Genomic DNA, 26,263 nt, shown 5'->3' with positions numbered 1-26,263 from the left:
TTTTGCCCAGGGCACATGAAAACCTGGAGCCAGCCCTACCCCCCCACAACTTTAGCCAAATAACTCCCAGCTTTCAGAGTGTAACTATTATTATGAAGTAAATTAAGGTTGACAAGCTTCAGTAATAAAAATTGATGTTTTTGCCATTCAAATGGGCACTGTAGGTGTGTTTAATGTCCTCCACTACCTGCTGACTTTGCTTCCCCATTGACTTGCATTGGGTTTCGTGTTTCAGTCGGCCTTTGACTTTTCACGATAATCGGCCGATTTCGTTCGACCCGACTTTTGAGAAAGTCGTGTTTCATGAAACCCGACTCGACCCGAAAAAAGGCAAAGTCGCTCATCTCTATGATGGACATTTTGTCTGAATTTCTGTCAACAGTTGCCTTTAAGCTTAGTTGGAACTACAACGACCATATGAGACATTTGTCGGGAGATGTTAAAGGGGCTGCCTGGTTATAACAAGTTATCACCTATTTTTAGGATAGGTGATAACTTGTTGTTTTGTGTAGGTTCATCCTCTAGGACCTGCACAGATCGACAAAACAATTACATTTTATCCCGTTAAAAGGGAGTGGCAGTGCAGATGCTTGACCTGTGCTGGATTTGTGAAGGTCCAGCCACTGGGACCTGCACAGATGGGCAAAAACAATTGAATTTTATCCCGTTAGAATGGAGTGGCAGTGCAGATGCTTGACCTGTGCTGGATTTGCAGAGGTCCAACCGCTGTGGCCTGCATAGATCGTCAAGAACAATGAAATTTTATTTCCGTTAGAAGGGAACGGTAGTGCAGATGCTTGACCTGTGCTGGATTTGTGGAGGTCCAACCGCTGGAACCTCCATAGATCAGCAAAAGTAATGAAATTTTATCCCCATTAGAAGGGAGGGGCTGTGCTTCTTTCATTCCTTTGGAGCTACCAAGCATTGCGTTCAGCTTTATCCTGCAGGCCTAGAGAGCTTGAATGGAACAATGGTCGGGCGTACGAGCTGCTGTTTTTTTTGTAATAGGGAAAATGGTTTCTTGTCTGAGATAAATATTCACTGATCTGCCAACTTGACTGGTCCAAGCGGTTGCACACTCACCGATCTGCAATCCTTTGGATAGATGATTGATGATGACTTGATTTAACTGAACAACCCCAATAACTGAACCAAAACAACAAGGCATTAAGCTCAGTGTTTAATGTGAAAATGACATTTCAACATTTTGTTCCATGCATAGAAAGTGACTTAACAATAAAACCCCTTAACGACCGCTGATACGTCTTTTAACGGCGGTAGTTAAAGGGAATCTGTCACCCATATTTAGTGATATCATGTAAAGATATCACTAAATTGAGCATCCATTAAAGATCTATTTGGGCTTTTGACTCCCCTGACCCTGCACCTTTGAGGCATAAATACCTTTTCTAGCTTGCTGTGGATGCATGCAAATCGCCGCGGTCCGGTCCGATGGGCGTGGCTTAGGAATCTTCTCCCCCCACCTCCTCAGCTTGCTTCATGTAATCTTCATCTGTGAATACCACAGATGCCGTTGGTTTCTGCACTTGCGCAGTGTAAATTCCCCCGATGCCTGCGCAGTATGCTTTGCCCAACTGTGGGTGAAGCATATAATTGCTACTGCGCAAGCGCCGGTATTTTCCAGCGCGGTCTATGCCCCGGAAGTGTGTCCTGCATGTGAAGACTTCTGGAGCATAGACCGCGCTGGAAAATACCAGTGCTTGCGCAGTAGCGATTATATGCTTCGCCCCCAGTTGGGCAAAGCATACTGTACAGGCACTGGGGGCCTTTACATTGCGCAAGCGCAGAAACCAACGGTGTCTGTGGTATTCACAGACAAAGATTACGAGAAGCAAGCCGAGGAGGTGGGGGGAGAAGACTCCTAAGCCATGCCCATCGGACCGGACCACGGCGATTTGCATGCATCCACAACAAGCTAAAAAAGGTATTTATGCCTCAAAGGTGCGGGGTCGAGTGGAGTCAAAAGCCCGAATAGAATCCTTATGGGATGCACAATTTAGTGATATCTTTACATGATATCACTAAATATGGGTGACAGATTCCCTTTAAGGGTACCTAAACCACAGCGCCGTTAATTCACGGCGCTGTGGAGAAAGTAAATAGCGCCCCGCAGAGTCAGATTTTCTCCAGGCTTTCAGTTGCCAGGGGTAACAGAGACCCCAGAGAACATGATTCGGGTCGATTTTTACCGACCGCGCTTTTGCAATCGCCATTATTAACCGTATAACGGCGACCGCAAAAAAGCCGTGATTTTGCATTTAATTTCTCTCTCCTCTGATGTGATCGCACATCAGAGGAGAGAGAAATATGGTCCCTGATCACCCCGGTACCTCCCGGTGCTTCTCTTGGTCCTCAGGCCCTCCTGCTTCCTCCGGTGGGCGCCACCATCTTGGTCCAGGAAGAAAATGGCGGGCACCTGCGCAGTGCGCCCGCCGAATCTGACTGCTGTCAGATTCCATTCATTGATTCAATGTGCATTTTGATCACTGTGATAAAACCTATCTCAGTGATCAAAATATAAAAATAGTAAATAACCCCCCCTTTATCACCCCCTTAGGGAAATATAATGAAGTAAAGAAAATATATTTATTTTCTTTTTTCCATTATGGTTAGGGGTAGGGTTAGAATTAGGGTTAGGGTTAGAATTAGGGTTAGGGTTGGAATTATGCTTAGGGTTAGAATTAGGGTTAGAATTAGGGTTAGGGTTAGAATTAGGGTTAGGGTTGGAATTAGGGTAGGGTTAGGGTTGGGATTAGGGTAGGGTTAGGGTTAGGGATTAGGGTTAGGGATTAGGGTTAGTGGTGTGTTGGGGTTAAGGTTGGATCCAGAATTGAGGGGTTTCCAATATTTACCAACTTTGGGGGTCTAATTTCTCCTGTTACCCTTGGGAAAATAAAAAGATTGGGTGTTAAAAATCACTTTTGTGGAAAAATAAGATTTTTTATTTTCATGGCTCTGAATTATAAACTTCTTTGAAGCACTTGGGTGTTCAAAGTGCTCACCACACATCTAGATAAGCTCCTTGGGGGTGTCAAGTTTCCAAAATGCGGTCACTCGTGCAGGGTTTATACTGTTTAGGCACATCAGGGGCTCTGCAAATGCAACATGACGCCCGCAGAACATTCCATCAAAGTCTGCATTCCAAAATGGCGCTCCTTCCTTTCCGAGCTCTCCCATGTGCCTAAACAGTGGTTGCCCCTCACAAATGGGGTACTGTATCAGCGTACTCAGGACAAATTGCAAAACAACTTTTGTGGTCCCATTTCTCCTCTTACCCTTGGGAAAATAAAAAATAGCAGGCTAAAAAATCTTTTTTGAGGAAAAAAATTTTTATTATTTTCACTGCTCTGTGTTATAAGCTTCTGTGAAGCACTTGGGGGTTCAAAGTGCTCACTACACAACTAGATAAGTTCCTTAAGGGGTCTAGTTTCCAAAATGGTGTCAATTGTGGGGCTTTTTTCACTGCTTAGGCACATCAGGGGCTCTCCAAACGCGACATGGCATCCAATTTCAATTCCAGCCAATTCTGCATTGAAAAAGTCAAACGGTGCTCCTTCCCTTCTGAGCTCTGCTGTGCCCCCAAAGAGTGTTTTACCCCCACATATGGGGTATGGGCATACTCAGAACAAATTGCACAACAACATTGAGGGTCTAATTTCTCCTGTTACCTTTGTAAAAATAAAAATTTAAGGGCGAAAATATCATTTTTGTGGAATTGTGGATTTTTTATTTTCACGGCTCTACATTATAAACTTTTGTGAAGCACTTGGAGCTTCAAATTGCTCACCACACATCTAGATAAGTTCCTTAAGGGGTCTAGTTTCCAAAATGGGGTCACTTGTTGGGGGTTTCCACTTTTTAGGCACATCAGGGGCGCTCCTTCCCTTGCGAGCTCTGCCGTGTGCCCAAAAAGTGGTTTACCCCCACATATGGGGTATTGGTGTATTCAAGAGAAATTGCACAACAAATTTTGTGGTTCATTTTCTCTTTTAACACTTGTCAAAATAAAAAATTGTTTCTGAAGTAAATTTTTTTGCAAAAAAAAGGTTAAATGTTAATTTTTTTCCTTCCACATTGCTTCAGTTCCTGTGAAGCACATAAAGGGTTAATAATAAACTTCTTGAATGTGGTTTTGAGCACCTTGAGGGGTCCAGTTTTTAGAATGGTGTCACTGGGTATTTTCTGTCATGTACACCCCTCAAAATGACTTTAAATATGATGTGACCCCTAAAAGAATGGTTTTGTAAATTTTGTTGCAAAAATGTGAAATCGCTGGTCAACTTTTAACCCTTATAACTTCCTTCCAAAAAAAATTTTGTTTCCAAAATTGTGCTGATGTAAAGTAGACATGTGGGAAATGTTATTTATTAAGAAACTTTTGTGACATATCTCTCTGATTTAAGGGCATAAAAATTTAAAGTTTGAAAATTGCAAAATTGTTGCCATATTTCCATTCTTTTCATAACTGAACACTAGTCTATAAAGAAGAAATTTTACCACTAATATGAAGTAAAATGTCACAAAAAAACAATCTCAAAATCAGCGGGATCCGTTAAAGCGTTCCAGATTTATAACCTTATAAAGTGACAGTGGTCAGAATTGTAAAAATTGGCCTGGTCATTAAGCTGCAAAATGGCTCTGTCACTAAGGGGTTAACATAAAAATTTGTTATAAACAATGTGATTTTTTTCTGATGAACACATTACTACCAAATGGGTTGACATGGATTTTTTTATTTATCCAGTCATAATATTTTTTTCCATTTTAAGTCCTGTACAACTATTTTAGCGGTATGTGTGCATGTTAAATATTTGCTGCAACAATTTCTGCACCACAAACTTTTCTCTTGACAGGTAAATTGCAGTGCAAAATCTGCGTGTTTTTACCAAATTTTAACTTCTGTTCTTGATGCATTTTTATTTTCTTTTCTCCCATGCATTGAAATGGGTGAAAAACGCTGCCAAAACCCTGAAAGAATTGACCTTCTGCAGGAAAAAATAAGCAACGAGTGCATGAGGTTTTAGTTACAAAACGGAGAGGAAAAAAAACAAAAACCTACTGTGTGCACAGACCATTTGTTGTGTAAATTGTGTAAGAAAGAGTCATTTATAAAGTAGCCTGATATTCCATTAATTATAACATGTAGATACATAGGTTATGTGTTTTTTATTTCCTATTGACCCAACAGAATCTACATGTCCCTTATTGCAGATTAATTCAGCTACAAAAAGGAAATTCCACACATTTTTCACACATGAAGTATCTGTACCAAATGTGAACCCAGATTGTGAGCTGTTAATCATTGTGCAGTCTCTTAACCACATTTTTAGCACTTTTTGCTAAATATTGGGGTCATGGCTAAATTAATATTTGTAGAGGCAAAATATTGTGTGTGGCCACAACTTCTTTTAGGAATGAAAGAATAGAGGACTAACTAAAAAAACTAAAATATTCTTTATCGTTTTAAACTGTACAGCAGTAAATAAATGGCAAACTAATGATACTTCAATGTCCAAAACTTTATGCTGTTAAGGTATTGTACCATGATGCATGATGCACAGATGTGGCAGAGAAATATACAGTGGGTACGGAAAATATTCAGACCCTTTAAATTTTTCACTTTTTGCTTCATTGCAGCCATTTGGTACAATCAAAAAAGTTCATTTTTTTCTCATTAATGTACACTCTGCACCCCATCTTGGATGAAAAAACACAGAAATGTAGAAATTTTTGCAAATTTATTAAAAAAGAAAAACTGAAATATCACATGGTCATAAGTATTCAGACCCTTTGCTCAGTATTGAGTGGAAGCACCCTTTTGAGCTAGTACAGCCATGAGTCTTCTTGGGAATGATACAAGTTTTTCACACCTGGATTTGGGGATCCTCTGCTATTCTTCCTTGCAGATCCTCTCTAGTTCCGTCAGGTTGGATGGTGAATGTTGGTGGACAGATATTTTCAGGTCTCTCCAGAGATGCTGAATCGAGTTTAGGTCAGGGCTCTGGCCGGGCCAGTCAAAAATGGTCATAAAGTTGTTCTGAAGACACTCCTTTGTTATTTTAGCTGTGATCTTAGGGTCATTGTCTTGTTGGAAGGTGAACCTTCGGCCAAGTCTGAGGTCCAGAGCACTATGGAAGAGGTTTTCATCCAGGATATCTCTGTACTTGGCCGCATTCATGTTTCCTTCAATTGCAACCAGTTGTCCTGTCCCTGCAGCTTAAAAACACCCCCATAGCATGATGCTGCCACCACCATGTTTCACTGTTGGGATTGTATTGGGCAGGTGATGAGCAATCCTGGATTTCTCCACACATACCGATTAGAATTATCACCAAAAAGTTCTATCTTTGTCTCATCAGACCAGAGATTCTTATTTCTCATAGTCTGGGAGTCATTCATGCATTTTTTAGCAAGCTCTTTGGTTGCTTTCAAATGTGTTGCACTGAGGAGAGGCTTCCGTCAGGCCACTCTGCCATAAAGGAATGACTGGTGGAGGGCTGCAGTGATAGTTGACTTTGTGGAACTTTCTCCCATCTCCCTACTGCATCTGTAGAGCACAGAATGAAAAAAAAACCAATATATTGTCTTTTCTATTTTTTTGCACAGTTCACTGTGCGGTAAAAGTGATATGACCAATTTGTTCATTGGATCAGTACAATTACAATGTTACCAGGTTTATATACAGCTCTGGCAAAAATTAAGAGACCACCACATCAAAACCTTGTCATGGGCAGCACATTCTCCAGACCTGAACTCCATTGAAAACCTCTGGAATGTATTCAAGATGATGATGAATAGTCACAAGCCATCAAACAAAGAAGGACTGCTTAAATTTTTGCGCCAGATGCAGTGTGAAAGACTGGTGTAAAGCATACCAAGACACATGAAAGCTGTTTTTAAAAATCATGGTTATTCCACAAAATATTGATTTCAGAACTCTTCCTGAGTTAAAACATTAGTATTATTGTTTCTAAATGATTATGAACTTGTTTTGCTTGCACTATTTGAGGTCTGAAAGCACTGTATTTTTATTTTGACCATTTTTCTTTGTCAGAAAAAAAATACAAAATGTATTGCTTGGAAATTCGGAGATATGTTGTCAGTAGATTATAGAATAAAAGAGCAATTTACATTTTACTCAAAAATATACCTATGAAGAGAAAAATCAGACAAACTGAAAATTTGAAAGTGGTCTCTTAAATTTTGCCAGAGCTGTACATTTTTTATGTTTATGCTTTAATGCTTAAACGGATGAAAAAAACAGTATTTTACAAAAATGAATTTGTTTTTGCAGTGCCAAATTCTGAGGGCTGTAACCATTTTATTTTTTTTGCTGAATGAGCCATATTGGTGCTTGTTTTTTACAGGATGATTTGGAGTTTTCATTTACTGAAAAGTTTTTACCATGGCAGCGATTGGCACCCACAATTACATTTTGAAATTGCAGGTGATTGATGCAGTCAAAGGGGGTCTTTTAAGGTCCAAGGTATGACGGCAGGGTGCTGATGGGTTGCCATGTGTTGCCACTATCTTGCTGCTTTTATGGAGCTCATCCCAACAACATTAAGCATATTTAATATCAATGCATCCATAATAGTCTGATGTATGAAAATAAAGTACATACACATAATTAATCCACATAATTAATCCAAGTTTGCTGTCAAGGTGAACCCCCAAATATTTGTAGCTCTCAACCATCTCCACCTCCTGGCCAGCAATAGTGATCGGTAAGTACTCATCCTTTTTCCTTCTGTAACTCACCACCATCCCCTTGGTTTTCCTTACATTTAGTGCCAGACTATCTGTCTAGAACTAAATGTAAAGAAAACCAAGAAGATGGTGGTGAGTTATAGAAGGAAAAAGAATGAGTACTTACCGATCACTATTGCTGGCCAGGAGGTGGAGATAGTTGAGAGCTACAAATATTTGGGGGTTCACCTTGACAGCAAACTTGAGTGGAGGTGTCATACAGAGAAGATTCACAAGAAGGGAATGAGCAGACTGTACTTTCTGCAGAAGCTCAGGTCATTCAATGTGTGCAGTAAAAAGCTGGGGAAATGTTCTACCAGTCCGTTGTAGCAAGCGCCATCTTTTTTGCTATCATTTGCTGGGGCAGCAGTGTGCAAGTAGCTGATGCTAATAAGCTCAACAAACTTATCAAGAAGGGAAGTGCAGCTGTTGGCCTCGATCTTGACTCTTTTGAGCAGGTAGTGGAGGATAGGATTCAAAAGAAGTGCAGGGCTATAATGAACAATAATAAACACCCACTATACGAGCTGTTCTTGAATCAGAAGAGCACATTCAGCAGCCGTCTAATCCTACTAAGGTGCAAGAAGGAGAAATTCAGGAAATCGTTTGTGCCTACTGCTATGGGGATGTATAACAATTCACTAAGGATTAAAGATGGCTACGACCTAGGGCTGGCGCACTAATGTAAAGGATCAGAGACTTGTGTACTTTTGTTTGTTATGTATGGTGGTTAGTCATGTGCAGGATCTGTGTCTAGTAATTACTCTATGTAATCCTGTGTGTAATGTAATGTAGTAATGCTGTTCATAATGTTTTGTTTGTAATGCTGTGATACACTTTATTGATGCTGAGGGAAATTATGGTATCGTATCGTATCCAGAATAAACCATAAAGGAAAATATTTTTACTTTAAATAATGTTTTTCAGTCACGGATGCGTTTACAAAAAAATGCACTAAAAATCAATCAAAACATTGCATGTAACTTGACAATAAAAATTACAGCTCCCTGCACAGAAAATGACTGCGTCGATGTAAAAATAAAAAAGTTATAACTTTTGAAAAAAGGGGAGGAAGGAGCAAAAAGTGCAGAAGCAAAATTGCATTTAACTGGAAGGAATTAAGAAAGGAAAAATCAATTATTTTCCTGCAGATTGTATATGTTCCCAAACAATCACTGCACATGACCACCACATGTACCTATGTGCTAAATAATTTATAACATAGCTTTCAAATGCCAACTTGGGATCAATGGGATTCAACACCAGCATTAAAATAACAAAACAAATAAATAAACAAACACAACAACAAACCATTCTTCATACTTTATTTAAAAGTGGTTAAACAATGATGCAAAAAATTACTCCCATTCCAAATGTTCCTTTTAGCAAATAATAATGATGACAGCATTAAAGTCTGGTCATAAACTGCATTTTTAATGTATTTGCTATAACGGTAATGCAGTTACAATTTCATATATTCAGTGTTTGCATATTATAGCATTTCAGAGCACAGCTGCTTTTCTTAGCTCCATTGGTCTTAAACTCTATGTTACTGCAGACTTTTGAATCCTCACATTGCATGCACTGCCCCATGAGGATTCTCCGGCGTCGGCAGCCAGACACATTCCAATTAGATAGGAGAGGTCTCTCTGAAAGCAAGTGTATTGAGCGATGCTGGATACAGTCTAGTCGGATTGTGGCCATGAGTATGCATATCACACAGGGCCAGACTGGCCATCTGGCAATTCTGGCAAATGCTAGAAGGGCCTGACTGGTTGTGGGATGTCGAGTCTGCTATGTTGTTAACAGAATCAGCGTAATCAAGACTCCCACACAGTTGTGGGGGAGCACAAAGTCGCTGGCTCTGTCACTTACCCCAGCAGGCTGTGGGTGCCCCTTCTATCTGCAGCCTGCTAGAGTCCAGCAACAAGCAAGGGATTTTCGCCATGACATCACTACATCTTGCCATCAGCATCCACCACAAGAATGGATAGAAGAGGAGACCGATGCTGCGGAGAATCAGGAATCTCGATTAGGTGACCGTAGGGATTTTTTTATTTTTGGGGGGCTCTGGGGTGCCATCACACTATATAGGCCGCTGTGTGTTGAACCATCATAGTATACATAGGGCTGTGGGGTGAACTACCATCAGCACATCTCATTGTGTCAATAATGTAAAGTATATGAGAGGAAGAGGATTGGACAACAACATGAACAAACGTTTACGTGACCCCCTCACAATCATTGCGATGTGAAAATAAAATAAATGAGCATGCCGATCGACCTTCTATACTGTCGACTGTTGCACGTAATGAGTATTTAGAAAAGAATGACCTTGTGGGATGTTTTGGGCAATATTTTTTTTTGTTATCATGCATTTAGGGTCTTTATATATAATGCATTTTTAAAAAAAATTTTAGGCAAGGTGCTCCAAAGTTTGTAGATCTGACACCTTGCTAACAAAACATTGAGATCTATCTATTCTAAATATGGCTGTACATTATATTAAAGGGAATCTGTCAATAGGATTGCCCCTCCTAACCCATTTATATGGACATGCAGGTAATAGGAAGATGAATAAAATGATATCTTGATATTTGCAATCCTATGCTTTATTCCAAAGTAATCCACGTTTTTTCTTAATATGTAAATGAGCTGTTAAGATCTATGAGCCGGATACAAATCTGCATGAGGATCGGCCTAGAGATTATTTTAAATGAAAAAGAGCATTACCTGTCTAAGACATGTAGTGAAATGATTGAATTTTTTAATCATACTCAGCAGAACTGATCTTTGCCCCATTGCCTCATTGCAAAAACATCTACAACTGTCCTTTCATAGTGCTGCCAGCTCTGCTGTGCCTGATTTCAACTAACTTACAGGCAGCCAGGAGGGGTTAAAGGACAGGCAGTACAACAGAACTTTGTCTAATTCCAAACATATCTACAGTTGTAGTTCTTCTCTCACAGTGCTGTTAGCTCTGCTATACTGTCTTTCTCCTCACACTAGCTGTGTCAGATGAAAACTAAATACAGTGTAAGTGTTAACAATAGTTAGATCCAGATCTGCAGCCAGGTTTTTAGCAGAAGCAGAGAGCAGCATCTGCAAATGGGTTTGCAATGTGACAAAGCTCAGCTCTGCTGTACTGTGTTCATTGTAATCTGGCACATCTGTGCAATGAGAACAAGAGAGCCAAAGTGCAAATAATTATATGTCTCACAGGGATAATGCTCCATTTGATTTCAAATAAGCTCAGGAGGTAGTTTCAGGGAGAAATCTATGTACAGTCATTGATGTTAACAGCTGATTTACATATTAATAAAAGCATGGATTCCTTTGGAAACAGACAATGGATTACAGGAATAATTCAGGAATTATTTTATTCAACTTTCTAAGACCTGCATGCCTATATAGACAGCTTAGGAGGGTTGATCCTACTGACAGATTCCCTGTAAAGGGGTTTTCTCCAAAGACACATTTATGACATATCCCAAGAATCCCACCTCTATGTCCCAGACCACAATGAGTATCGTGTTCACCCATGCCTTCACCCACCAGTGACTGGTGAGGTAGAGGTGAATACGATGGTTATCTTCATTCCTTCATAGGATTTCCGAATATACCAGAGCAAATATTTTCAGATGTATTAAGAACTCACATTGCAAGGAAGAGAAAGTCTGCACATGCACTGATACCTCTCAACTCACTGGTTGTCAGATACCAGGCAGAATGGGAGACTGAAGGGAATCCTGGAGACATGATATGCCATACATGTCTCTCAAGACAACTCCGTTAATGTCCTTTTTCAATGGATGCACTATATTGTATTCATGGCTTCTAAAATAAGTTGGTGACTAGGAGAACTTAGTTACTTTAAAACTGCTTTAGAGTATAGTTTTTTTGCAAAGTTTCTCCCTGACCATTTACAGATGTCTTCAATAAACAGAACATATGGTCCATACAACATGCCATGACCGTTCTATTGCATTATCCTCAGGAGACCATTATGGTTCATGAATTAATGTTTAAATAACTTTTTCATTACACTGAAAACACCAATTGTCAGACGATCCCTACAGAGCTGGAAGGATCTCAGACTGTTATATGGTAGTCTGCTTCTAGTCTATCATTTAAAAATGGAAAAATAAAAAATCACCAGACACCAGACCTTTAACAAAACATTCATGACTTTCCAGAAGTTTGGCAGCATGAGAAAGTCCAAATATCACGATTTATAGAATACATGAAGAACTAATAAATTAATGTCACCACTGCAAAATATTCCATAACAGCTATGAACCTCTACATCTGGCCTTAATGGTCGTCTATTGTCTTCTTGGGCTATTGTCTAACACCAGAAACTGTTCTTTAAAAGTGTAATTGCTGTGGCTGGAAGTATAATAAAAATTAGATTTTTTTTTTCATTAGCCCAATATGTATTTTAAACCTATCACATAATAAATGACAATTGTGAATATATTGCAACTATCTGTTGCTAGTTATGACAATATCTTTAAATGGACCATATGTCAACAGGATGATCTTTCTCCATCTGCTCTGAGTTTACAGATCTTTTCAAAGTTAGGCCTTGAAAACTCATAGAACATTTTTGTTGTGTGAGTGGATAAGCTGATGTTTTACAGTAAAGCAGAGAGGCAGGTCTCCTAATCAGTTCACATTCCAAATATAGTTGGCTTACGCTTCTAGATAGCATGCTGTAGGAAAGTGTTAATTGTAGAATGGATAATAAAAAAGGTCTTTTTAAACGAATTAATCATTTTGGAAATGTGACTGCTCAAGCATGCCCAGATCAGTGTAGGGGTTCAAGAGAAAGTCTGTGGCTTTGTATACCATGCTAAGCATACTTAAGTGCTTGTGCCCTGTGGTTTGAGTGATCACTAATACTGTAGAGTCTACAAAATATCGAAAATTACTTAAATGTTTAGTTATTTTAATATGGCTTACCATTTTTGCACCCATATACTAAATTTATTGTGATTCTGTTTATACAATATACTACATTGTAATAATATAACACATATGCAAATCACGACAATTCTGATTTTGTTGATCTTTATTTGGTTTATTTCATTCAGAGGCTAGTTACTTAAAAGGATTCTATAGAAATTTAAATTCAATTGTGGCACACAGCAACTCAATGGAATATAGGGTTAACTTTACCCATAGGAGGACGCACGTCCTATCCAAGGAGTCTCTCTTGGAGCGCAATACAAAGTCCAAAAACACAAGGGAACAGCGCCTCACAAGTTGGTGAAGAAAGAATTCACATTTTATTCTGCCTTCTGTGGCGACGTTTCAATCCAATGATCTTTATCAAGCACAGTACAAAGTGCCTCAGCCCCACATTAAATAGTATGCACACCACCCCCCAATTAACAAACACCAATCAAATAGTAGCAAAAACATATACCGTATTTTTTGCTTTATAAGATGCTCCGGATTATTAGACGCACCCCAAATTTTGAGGCGAAAAATAGGAAAAAACTTTTTTTTAATAAAATGGTGGTGCTTCTTATAATTCAGGTGTCTTATTGCTTACTGGGGGTGGTAGGAAGTGGGGTCCCAGGGTTGCTGCTGGAAGAGGCAGGAGTGGAATGTTGCTGCTAGGATGAGGGGGTGTTTTGATGTGCGGTGCGCCACTGCGGGTGTCCGATGCCTTCGCTGTGCTATGTCCCCACGCTTTGTACCTGGTGCTGCTGCCCACTCTGTCCTCCGGTGCTTCTGGGTGCTGCCGCTGCGCTCTGTCCTCTGGTGCTGCCACCCGCTCTGTCCCCTGGTGCTGCCGCCTGCTCTTTTTCCTGGTGCTGCCGAGTGCTGTTGCTGCACTCTGTCCCCCGGTGCTGTCCCCCGGTGCTGCTGCATGGGGGGGCTCTGCCGTTCCATCCATGCTTGCTTGCCTGTGCGGCGGATTGCTTCCTGGAAAATGGCCACCACGCAAGCGCAGATGGAAATCTCGGCACTGAAATCTCGGGAGAGTTCAGTGTCGAGATCTTCGTCTGCGCTTGCGCAGCAAGATGGTACAGAGAGATGAAACCCCATACAAATTAGGTAAATTGCAAAAAATCGCTAAAACAATCTGCAAAACATAGAATCACATAACATGGGGCAACATGATAAATACATGCTTCCTATCATCCATGTTTCCTAAGAAGTTTTCACAGATCCACTTGAAGCTTTTCCAAGATCTCAATTCCTTATCTTTTAGAGTTCCTTCAAACACATCATCTCTCATAAACTCTCTGATCTGAGAGCGAACAAATACCCCTTCCTTCAGTTTTGCTGATGAAATGCTGGAGAATTTCTGTGAAATGTACAGGAACCCTTGTGAATTTCTTTGCCATGGCTTTCATAAAGTTTTAATCAATCCCAACTTTATATTAGTAGAGGAAGAAAGATTTTTGATGAAGCAACTAAAGGATTATGCCGGATATTGTCTCTACCCCAATCACGACAAACATAATGCTCTACTGTATTTCTACTGTCCCATAAACACAAGAATCAACAATATTTTGTGAAACCTCCTTGCATTCCCTAAGTAGACCAATCACTTTCAAACGCCACAGATATTCCATTGATGATGCTTATATTGTATAGCATCCAAAACAACTGACAGATTTTCATAACTTTCCTTTAGATGACATGAGTGAGCAATAAGGATTGATGGTTTCATATATCCGTTGTGAAGCAACAGTGCTTTCAAACTTCTCTGAGTTGAGTCAAAAACAATCGCCAATCTGAGACAACATACTCTTGATTCAAAGAGGCCATTCACATTGTTACACTACACCACAGGTCCACCAACTGTGAAAAATTGTGTTAAAGTGTTACTTCTGTTTTGGTAATAACACACTTTGACAGCATCATGAAAAAGATTCTTCTGTTTCAACCTAGATACAAGAAGTTCAGCTTTATCTTTTGACAATGAAAGGTCTCTGGTGAGATCATTTAATTCATGTTGAGTAAAGCATTCTGGCTGCTCGGCTTCTCCATCATGTACACACTCATCTTGACTTGAGGACTCCATGTCTTCACCAGTAGCTTCAGCTCCATAGTCTTCATATTCTACTTAATTTTCATCCAATCCAGACAATGGTAGTACAGGAACTGGCAAGGTACCATCATGAGGAACTGACCTAATCGCAGATTCAAGTTCAGGGTACTTAATCTTATATTTGTTCTTTATAGAAAAGTCCTTTAGTCTGACAAAACAAAAGTAACAGTCATCATTATGATTTTTGGATTTTCTACAAATCATGGGAACAGCAAATGGGATAGCTACTGTTAGGTGCCGAGATTCTCCCGCTGCAAGGGATAGATCCCGGGGATTGCCTGGTACTGTAGTCTCCCATTCAGCTCCGGCCACTCAGATTGCTGCTCAGCACAGACGTCAGTCCCAGCATCTTGCTAAGGCTCTTGGTACACACTTGGTTGCTGCTGGCTCTTCAGCTATGTCTATGGGAGCCAGTGATATGCAGGTGCAGTCCTGCACTCTCGAAAGCCTAAGTTCAGAGATAACCTTACTGAGCATGTCCATGATGTGGTGTCTTCTCATTGGTGGTCGGACATCACCTGCTCTGGATTGGCCTACGGGCGATGTCACGGCCGGCTGGGCGTGAGTGTTTGGAGTGGAGCCTAGTGTATAAAGGCTCTCAGAGGCACACGCTGGTGTGCTAGTGTCATTTATGTAATGGTGTGTGAGTGTGGATACTCTACCATTCTGTCAGCAGGTTGCGTGAGTCTTTCTAAGCTCTGGGACTGTACTCGTAAGCAGGCAGTTAGCATCAGTGGGGGCAATTTGTCTCTTGGCTTAGCACCAGTTTCCATCATGTGTGCAGTTAGCACAGTTGCGTTAATGGGCAAGTCCAACCCAAAGCGTAGAGGATATTATATCTAGCATCATACAAGTTTCTCATGCTTTATCCCTGTGACGTTTAACAGGGTATTGCTCTTAGTATACTTTTGTTTAGTACCACTCTGTGAAATAATGGAGCATGGTACTCAGTGTTCCGTTCACACTGTGTGGCGTTGACACAGTGTGTTCAAGCAATCGTTTGCTGTTTAGTTTCCATCATTGTTTACTAGCAGCAGGTAATCATCATTGCAGGGTGGACCCCGGGTTGCGATTTCACTTTATAATTTATTTTAATTTAGTGCAATCCGCCAACCCTAACAGCCACTTTCTTCATATTCAACCAGTCATAAAGACCATTTGAACAGCTTGAGCATATCATATGAGGGGCCCAGCTTTTGTCTTGATCACCAAGTGGACACTTAAAGTACATCTGGTAAATCTTTTTAATATCATGAGTAGTGTTGAGCATTCCGATACCGCAAGTATCGGGTATCGGCCGATACTTGCTGTATCGGAATTCCGATACCGACTTCCGATATTTTTTCAATATCGGAATTCGGCATCGGAATCGGAAGTTCCAAGTTGATTGACAGACTGACGTCATCATGATGCGCGGTGTGTGCGCATCATGATGCGCCGTCATTTCGGGCCTTCCGGGGGTCTCTGCCGGCCTGCCGGGGGGCTGTGCCGGCCTGCCGGGGGGCTGTGTGGACTGCCCGGGGTCTGTACCGGCCTGCCGGGGGGCTGTGCCGGCCTGCCGGTGGTCTGTGCACCCTGTGGGGGTCTGTACCGGCCTGCCGGGGGGCTGTGCCGGCCTGCCGGTGGTCTGTGCACCCTGTGGGGGTCTGTACCGGCCTGCCGGGGGGCTGTGCCGGCCTGCCGGGGGGCTGTGCTGATGTCCGGGGGTCTGTGCAAGCATCGTCCGATGGGACTACAAGTCCCATCGGGCGATGCCTGCTACCATGACAGTGATTGACACATTAGCCAATGATGGGACAGTAGTAGTCCCATCATCCGGCTAATGTGTTAAATGTTAAAAAAAAAAAAAAAAAAAAAATACTACATACATACTACATACATGCTACATACATACTGCATGCTACATACATACTACATACATACTACATGCTACATACATACTACATATATACTACATACATACTACATACATACTACATGCTACATACATACTACATATATACTACATACATACTACATACATGCTACATACATACTTACTACATACATACTACATACATACTACATGCATGCTACATACATACTACATGCATGCTACATACATACTACATGCCACATACATACCACATACATACTACATACATACTACATGCTACATACATACTACATATATACTACATGCATGCTACATACATACTACATGCTACATACATACTACATATATACTACATACATACTACATACATGCTACATACATACTGCATGCTACATACATACTACATACATACTACATACATACTACATGCATGCTACATACATACTACATGCATGCTACATACATACTACATGCCACATACATACCACATACATACTACATACATACTACATGCTACATACATACTACATATATACTACATGCATGCTACATACATACTACATGCTACATACATACCACATACATACTACATACATGCTACATACATACTACATGCATGCTACATACATACTACATATATAGTACATGCATGCTACATACATACTACATGCATACTACATGCATGCTACATACATACTACATGCATGCTACATACATACTACATATATAGTACATGCATGCTACATACATACTACATGCTACATACATACTACATACATACTACATACATACTACATGCTACATACATACCACATATATACTACATACATACAATACATTCATACAATACATACATAGACATACAGTACATATAACATAGAGTAACATACTTACCAATACTTGTCACATTGTTCCCCGAAGCCATTGTCTTTTCCGGAATAAATATTAACATAACAAACCACAAAAATACTCACCCACGATCCGAAGCAGTCCACGAGTGTGTCCCACGACGATCTTGGGTAGAGAACTGCAGCATCAGATGATGCTGCCGTTCTCTACGGGCTGCAGGAGTCCAATGACGGAAGGTAGGTATCCTTCCGCACTGTATTCCTCCGCCACTTAAAAAAAAAAAATTCCCACACAGCAATGGCATAAAGTGAGACTAGGGACTTTTTTTTTTTTTAAGTGGCGGAGGAATACAGTTCGGAAGGATACCTACCTTCCGTCATTGGACTCCTAAGTATATATGTAGTATGTATGTTGCATGTAGTATTTATGTAGTATGAATGTAGCATGTATGTAGTATGTAGTATGTATGTAGTATATATGTAGTATGTATGTTGCATGTAGTATTTATGTAGTATGAATGTAGCATGTATGTAGTATGCATGTTGTATGAATGTAGCATGTATGTAGCATGTAATTTTTTTTTTTTTTTTACATTTAACACATTAGCCGGATGATGGGACTACTACTGTCCCATCATTGGCTAATGTGTCAATCACTGTCATGGTAGCAGGCATCGCCCGATGGGACTTGTAGTCCCATCGGACGATGCCTGCACAGACCCCCGAATGCCTGCACAGACCACCGGCAGGCCGGCACAGCTCCCCCGGCAGGCCGGCACAGACCCCCGGAGCCTGCACAGCCCACCGGCAGGCCGGCACAGCCCCCCGGCAGGCCGGCACAGACCACCGGAGCCTGCACAGACCACCGGCAGGCCGGCACAGACCACCGGCAGGCCGGCACAGCCCCCCGGCAGGCCGGCACAGCCCCCCGGAGCCTGCACAGCCCCCCGGCAAGCCGGCACAGCCCCCCGGCAGGCCGGCACAGCCCACCGGAGCCTGCACAGACCACCGGCAGGCCGGCACAGCCCCCCGGCAGGCCGGCACAGACCACCGGAGCCTGCACAGACCCCCTGGCAGGCCGGCACAGCCCCCCGAAAGGCCCGTACAGACCCCAGAGAGGCTGTACAAGGGCAGGAAAGGGTTTTTCTTATTCCGATACCGGAAGTCCCATAGACTTGAATGGGACTTCCGGTATCGGAATCGGCGATACCGATACTTTTTTTAAAGATCGGCCGATACCATCCGATACGATACTTTGAAGTATCGGACGGTATCGCTCAACTCTAATCATGAGTGATTGAACGTACTTGGCCTTTTGGTGTAAAAGAACCACACAAATAGCAGAATCTGTTCGGATGATTGATGCACTGTCGGGGCATTTTTCTCTTTTAAATCAAATCAAACAATGGTGGTGACAAACTAAAAAAAAATGCGATGAGCTGACCGACTATATGTAGATATTTCCCCAGAGATGACAGAGGCAGCTTGCATTTAGAACTGATTTTACTGGAGGTAATCTGGTAGATAACTATATACAGTTGTGAGGTAAACAGGTCAGCCTATTCCTTACAGATGGACATTTGCAGACAGGCAGTTTCTCAGTGTGATATTGGCTTCTTTCAGGTTCTCTCTCTGTGGAGACCCTCACTCAGTTACACCTCAGTGGCTGAACTGTTTTTCTTCCCTCTGTGGCAAATTGCCCTCCCAGAAATGCAGTGAAAATCCTCTCACAATGGCGGCTGTCCGCTGCCTTCCCTTCTATCTCCCTTTTGGCATGGCTCAGGTCCCGGTAGAAGCCTGTCTCCTGTCAGAGTCTCACATACCAGTCCTTGCTGCCATCACCTTCCTTTTCTGACTGACTCAAATCTTACCGCCTCATAACAGTTGGCTCCTCCCAATAACATGTGACTTCCCGAGAAGCAATCATTGGTTGTCTGCACTGTCAATACTCCTTCCCATAAAACTCACTAAAACCTTTACTGATGTTGTCCCTGTAAGAAAATTCACAATTAAGTAAGAAATGGGAATAACATAGGAAAAACCACATACATTGAAAATGCAGAAATAACATAATAACAAAAATACTTCTATCTCAGAAACATTATAGCATATTTTTGGAATCAGCACATCAAACTCTATAAAATAGACATATTACCTTTGCATATGATGTTTTTGTGTTGACCAGTGAATTATTTGAGTTTATCTAAGTGAAAAAGGATTGAATATCATTATCATAATTGTCCTATATAATAAAGAGGTCATCAATAAAATGGTGCCGTCAGCAAAGATTTGGATTTCTGGATCACGGAGTGAATTACTTATACGATGGACTACTTGCTAGAGATGGGGTGCACCTTACGAAGACTGGAAAGCATGTATTTGGAAGTCGCCTTGCTACACTTGTAAGGAGAGCTTTAAACTAGAACAACATGGGAAGGGAAGCAAAAGACCAGAAAAAGCCATACACCTGTCAAATGCAATTGAGAACTCTGTTATTAGAAGTGGAAAGGAAGAACAAAGACAAAAGAATCTAATTAATAAAAATATTGAAGAAAGAGAAACCAATCACAAACTAAAATGTTTCTATACTAATGCACAAAGTATGGGCAACAAACAAGGAGAATTGGAACTACTAACACAGGAAAAGAAATATGATGTCATTGGAATCACTGAAACTTGGTGGGACAATACACATGATTGGAATACAAGACTAGAAGGATACAACTTATTTGCAAGAAACAGACTTGATAAACGAGGAGGAGGTGTCGCATTGTATGTTAGAAACGCGTATATCTGCACAGAGATTGAAGCTTCAGAGACTGGGAGTTCTGTGGAAACTGTTTGGGTAAAAATACAAGGACAGAGCAATGGAAAGGACACCATTGTAGGCATTTAATACAGGCCGCCTGTGCAAGCTGAAGATATGGATGAACTCTTTATGCATCAAATGGCCAAGTTCTCCAAAAAATATGACATAGTTGTCGTGGGAGATTTCAACTATCCAGACATTTGTTGGGAATCTCTCTCAGGCAAAACTAACAGGTCAAGGAAATTCTTATCCTCTCTTGCTGACTTTATCTTCCAAAAGGTAGGGGAGAAAACAAGGGGAACTGCTACCTTGGATCTAATCCTTATAAACAGGGAGGAAATGGTTGAGGAGGTAAAAGTGGCTGGGACCCTAGGAGGTAGCGACCATGCTATTTTAGAATTTTGGATAACTAGAGGCGGAAGACCTGTGAAGACTCAGACGTCAAGGTTAGATTTCAGAAAGGCAGATTTTAAGGGATTCAGAAAGAGAATTGGAGGGATCCAATGGCTGGATATCCTTAAAGACAAAAATGTCCAGGAAGGATGGGAAATCTTGAAAAATGAAATTCTCAAAGCACAGTTGTTAACAATTCCGAAAAGAGGGAAGAATAGGAAGCATTTAAGGAAACCAGGATGGATGAACACAGAACTTAAGCACATGCTAAAAAGGAAGAAAAAAATGTTTATAAAATGGAAAGAGGGAGGCATATCTAAAGAAGAATATAATGCTGTCTGCAGAACCTGCAGGGCACAAATCAGATTATCTAACGCTGAAAATGAATTGAGGCTTGCAAGAGATGTCAAAAGCAATAATAAAGGATTTTGGGGATATGTCAAAAGTAAAAGAAAAGTCAAAGATGCTATAGGATTTTTACAGGAAGAAAATGATGAAATGGTAAGACAGGATGTTGAGAAGGCTGAACTTTTAAATTCCTATTTTGCATCTGTTTTCTCTCAGAAAGGAAATGTAACATCAACTGTTCTTCACTGTCCTATTAAGGGAATAGAAGAATCCAGGATATCTATAAACAGAAAGATAGTGAGGAAACACTTAGCTAACCTAAACGAATTCAAGTCTCCAGGTCCAGATGAATTACACCCCAGAGTACTGAAGGAGATAGCAGAAGAAAGTTTTGAACCCCTCTCCATAATCTTTGAAAATTCTTGGAGAACAGGAGAAGTGCCAGAAGACTGGAGAAGAGCAAATGTTGTTCCTATCTTCAAAAAGGGGAAGAAGGTGGACCCAGGCAACTATAGGCCGGTGAGTCTGACTTCTATACCAGGAAAGATCTTTGAACAAATTATTAAACAACATGTATGTCAGTACCTGGATAAGAATGAAGTGATTAAACAGAGTCAGCATGGGTTTGTAACTAATAAGTCATGTCAGACTAACTTAATTTCCTTCTATGACGGAATCACTGATTGGGTGGATCAAGGAAATGCTGTAGATATAGTATATCTTGACTTCAGCAAAGCATTTGAAAAAAGTCTCTCATACAATCCTTATTGAAAAAATGGCTAAGTATGGAATGGACAAGGCAACTGTTAGGTGGATTCATAACTGGCTTAGTGATAGGACCCAAAGAGTGGTCGTAAATGGCTGCACATCCAGTTGGAAGAATGTCTCAAGTGGGGTACCACAGGGCTCTGTCCTGGGCCCTGTATTGTTCAACATCTTTATCAACGATTTAGATGAAGGAATTGAGGGTAAACTGATTAAATTTGCTGATGACACAAAGCTAGGAGGGATAGCTAATACTAGAGAAGAGAGAGAGAGGATTCAAAACTATATAAATAAACTGGAGAAGTGGGCAGCAACTAACAGAATGGTTTTTAACAGGGAGAAATGCAAAATACTACATCTGGGCAATAAAAATGAAAAAAGCATATACAGAATGGGAGGAATAGGGCTAAGTGACAGCACATGTGAAAAAGACTTGGGTATACTAATAGATCACAGACTGAATATGAGTCAACAGTGTGATGCAGCAGCAAAAAAGGCAAATGCAATTCTAGGATGTATTAACAGAAGCATACAGTCTAGATCACGTGAAGTCATTATTTCCCTCTACTCCTCTTTGGTCAGACCTCATCTGGAATATTGTGTCCAGTTTTGGGCACCACATTTTAAAAAAGACATCAACAAACTGGAGCAAGTTCAGAAAAGAGCGACCAGAATGGTGACCGGTCTGCAAACCCTGTCTTATGAGGAAAGGTTGCAGGATTTGGGAATGTTTAGTTTGCAAAAGAGAAGACTGAGAGGAGACTTAATAGCTGTCTACAAATATCTAAAGGGCTGTCATATTGTAGAAGGATCTTTTTTATTCTCATTTGCACAAGGAAAGACTAGAAGCAATGGGATGAAACTGAAAGGGAGGAGACACAGATTAAATATTAGAAAAAACTTTTTGACAGATAGAGTGATCAATGAGTGGAACAGGCTGCCACGAGAAGTGGTGAGTTCTCCTTCAATGGAAGTCTTCAAACAGAGGCTGGACAGACATCTGACTGGGATGATTTAGCAAATCCAGCTTTGAGCAGGGGGTTGGACCAGATGGCCCAGGAGGTCCCTTCCAACTCTACAATTCTATGATTCTATGATATTTCCATAAAAAGAACGGTTATATATAAAAATATCTTCAAAAAGCTCTATGAATAAATTTGCATACATAGGTGCTACTTTCAAGCCCATCATAGTCTTCCTTATTTGGTGATAAATTAATGTTTGTCCGGAAAAGTAAAATAATTAATGTGCAAAATGAATGAAAGACTTGCAAGGAGAAAATCCTTTTGATTCAAAGGAATTTTTGCATCTTGTGATAAAAAAATTATTAAAACAAATCAAACCAATCTCACATGTATTATTCAAACAGATACATCCATGGTTAGAAATACATAGGAGTCACATCCTTTACTTTATTCATGCAATAACCCTACTAGTTGTGTGCAATCAGTGAGATGGCTGGAAAGATTATGAACATGGGTATAATTTCATCAATGTAAGCCGAAAGGTTGCGAGTGAGTGATCATATTACTGAAATAATAGGACGACATGGAGGATTCTTAAAGTCCTTATGAATTTTAGGTAAATGGTAAAAAAGGGGGTAGCCTGTTTTTTTACAGTGAGGATTTTTTTCTCTTGGTTATTGAGAATATTTAGAGATGTAGCCTTGTTTATAAATGCTTCATATTTTGGTATAGCATTTGAAAGTGGCTGTGTTGTGATAACATGGTAGTAAGTGGAATTGGAAAGAATTCTTAGGGCTTTATCACAGTAATCAGTGTAATTTGTAATTACAATACCTTCCCTTTATCAGCAGACCTTATGACTATATGATCACTATTATGGAGAGATAGAAGAATCTCTCTTTCTTCCTTATTAAGATTTTTTAATACTTATTGAACACACTGTGCTCTGATGTGATGTCATTAAAGTGAATCTGTCAGCAGGTGTTTGCTATGCAATCTGAAGACAGCATGAGATAGGGCTCAAAACACTGAATCCAAGGATGTACCACTTATCAGGCTGTGTGTTGTTGTTTACTTACATTGAAGGTTTTATCACCTGGACATTATCTTGCTCGAATTACAGCAGCTACACCTGTGTGTGAGACCTAGTCCACCCACGCTCCTCCTGTGATAAGCAGCTTACTGCTTATAGACAATCTACACAGAGAGCCTGCTGAGGGCTGGGCAGCTTTCTCAGCTCTGTTTCATGCTGCATTTAAGAACTCTGATTGTATCACAAATGCTGCACCCAGTAAACTAAGTGATACATCATTAGTTCCAGTGTCTCTTTTTGTAACACACGCTGCTCTCTAATGAGGTAGCAAAAACCTGCTGACTGATTCCCTTAAAAGGTGTCAGAGCACTATTCCTGCTCTTTGTTGTCTCGGGAGCTACGGTGCCACAGTGACAAAATCAGGGGCCCCATTTGTCTAGAGAAACTGCAACATTAACAAACGTAACAGTTCAGACAGCATCAGCTGCTGTCTACTCAACACTCCAGACTTTTCAGCATAAATCTACAGCTTTTAATCCAACTTTACAGTCATAAGTGCTAATATTACCTCCATATAGTCTAACTTCTTGTTTATATCAATATCTGTATCATAAAACTATGTCTTATCAGGGGACAACATATTAAATTCTTACCATATGAAAACATTTACTAATTTAAAGAAAAAAAATCAGCATTCACGCTAACTGATTTTATGGCACTAATTCTCGCAATTCTGCTAATAGACCTAAATCTCCTTCAGTATTCTGGAATGATATTTTAACATTTTTATAAACATCGCTCAAGACTCACAATAATGAAATATAATCTTCATAAATCAGCAGTGATGTTACATTAATAAACATGAGAAGCATATTAAAACAGCCTAGCTTTCATGGGCAAAAAAACTGAGATACTTCGAATTAAGCTTTAGGGCTTCTTATGGGTATTTTGTCCCTCACAGTGTATATGTGAGGAGCCTAGAAGGTCAAGAGAAAATAAGCATAAGTCAAAGCAAGACTTACAAAATAAACAGCAACATCTGCTAACCCACTTCCTTTCTGATTCATAGGGAAAGTGCATTTATATAACGTGGTGTGAAATGTTTCTCTTGGCATTTGGAACTTCTATTAAATGGAAATCTAGGGAGGAGAGAATCTATACTGATGATCAAAAGGGCAACAATGTTTTGATTTTTGACTTTCAGGCTCCAAGTCTCACCATTCACTACTGCTTCGAATATGAGACTACCATCGTTTTATAGACAATCATTTTGGTTATTTCATACATAAATTTGACTAGCAACTGTTTAGCATACTTTGAACTCTGCTAACCTTAATTCACAGTCTCCAGGTGTCCCAGCAGCTGGGAACTTCAGGAACCTTAAAGTCTCTCGACCGTGTTGCATTTATACAGCATTCGAGATTGCCTGTTTACCTGCGTTTTTATACAGCAATAAATGCAAGTTGAAAAAAAAGGGAAAAAGGCTTAGTTAAAGAGATAGACAGAGGGATGGATAGATAGGTAGACAGACAGATAGATAGATAGATAGATAGATAGATAGATAGATAGATAGATAGATAGATAGATAGATAGATCTGGCAGCTTTCTAGGAATAAATAAATAGTAAAAAAAATGGCGTGGTGTGCTCCCTCTTTTTTAATAACCAGCTAAGGCTAAGCAGATAGCCCTCAGCCACCCGAGAACTGACACGTCACATGAAATGCGCCAATTCTGGTGCCCTTTCAACCTCTTCCCAATTGCCCTGGTGCAATGCCAATCTGGGTAATAGGATTAGCGATTGGTGTCAGCAGCTGGCACTGACACCAAGCTATGGGGTTAGCAATGGAGAGGTGTCAGTCAGACACTCCCATTACTAAACCAGTAAGTAAAAAATAATAAACACACACAAAAAAGTCCCTTATTTTAAGGGAAAATAAAACATACCCTCCTTCTCCAATTTATTTTCCCCACAAAAAATACCAGCCCAGTTCATTGTAGTGCAATGGATCTGCTGTAATCCATATCGATGTCACAGCGTATGGATTTCTGTTCAGAGCATGGAGATTTATAGGCTGTCACACCAGCACTCACTGCCGGATATCGCAGCTCTCCAAAAGCCGGCCTAGTGTGTGACCGGCAGTGACCAGGTCCAAGACGCAGTGACCAGGTTACCTGGCAGTGACCAGGTCCAAGATGCTGTTCACCGCATTGTCATACAGCATCTATGACCATTGGTAACTTCCTGGCATCACCGCTCAACACAGCAGCCGGCTCTCATGCTACCCTCAGCGTAAGAGCTGGCAGCAGCTGCTACAACATATTCTTAGTTCAGTGAACAAGGCCTCATATGCTGCGGATGTCGGAGCGGTGATCGTGGTGTCATG

This window comes from Dendrobates tinctorius, unplaced genomic scaffold (assembly GCF_039654945.1).
Source record: "Dendrobates tinctorius isolate UK_male_01 unplaced genomic scaffold, ASM3965494v1 ptg000008l, whole genome shotgun sequence".
Classification (NCBI taxonomy): Eukaryota; Metazoa; Chordata; class Amphibia; order Anura; family Dendrobatidae; genus Dendrobates; species Dendrobates tinctorius.
The sequence above is the reverse complement of the archived record's forward strand: the minus strand, read 5'-3'. Positions refer to the sequence as shown.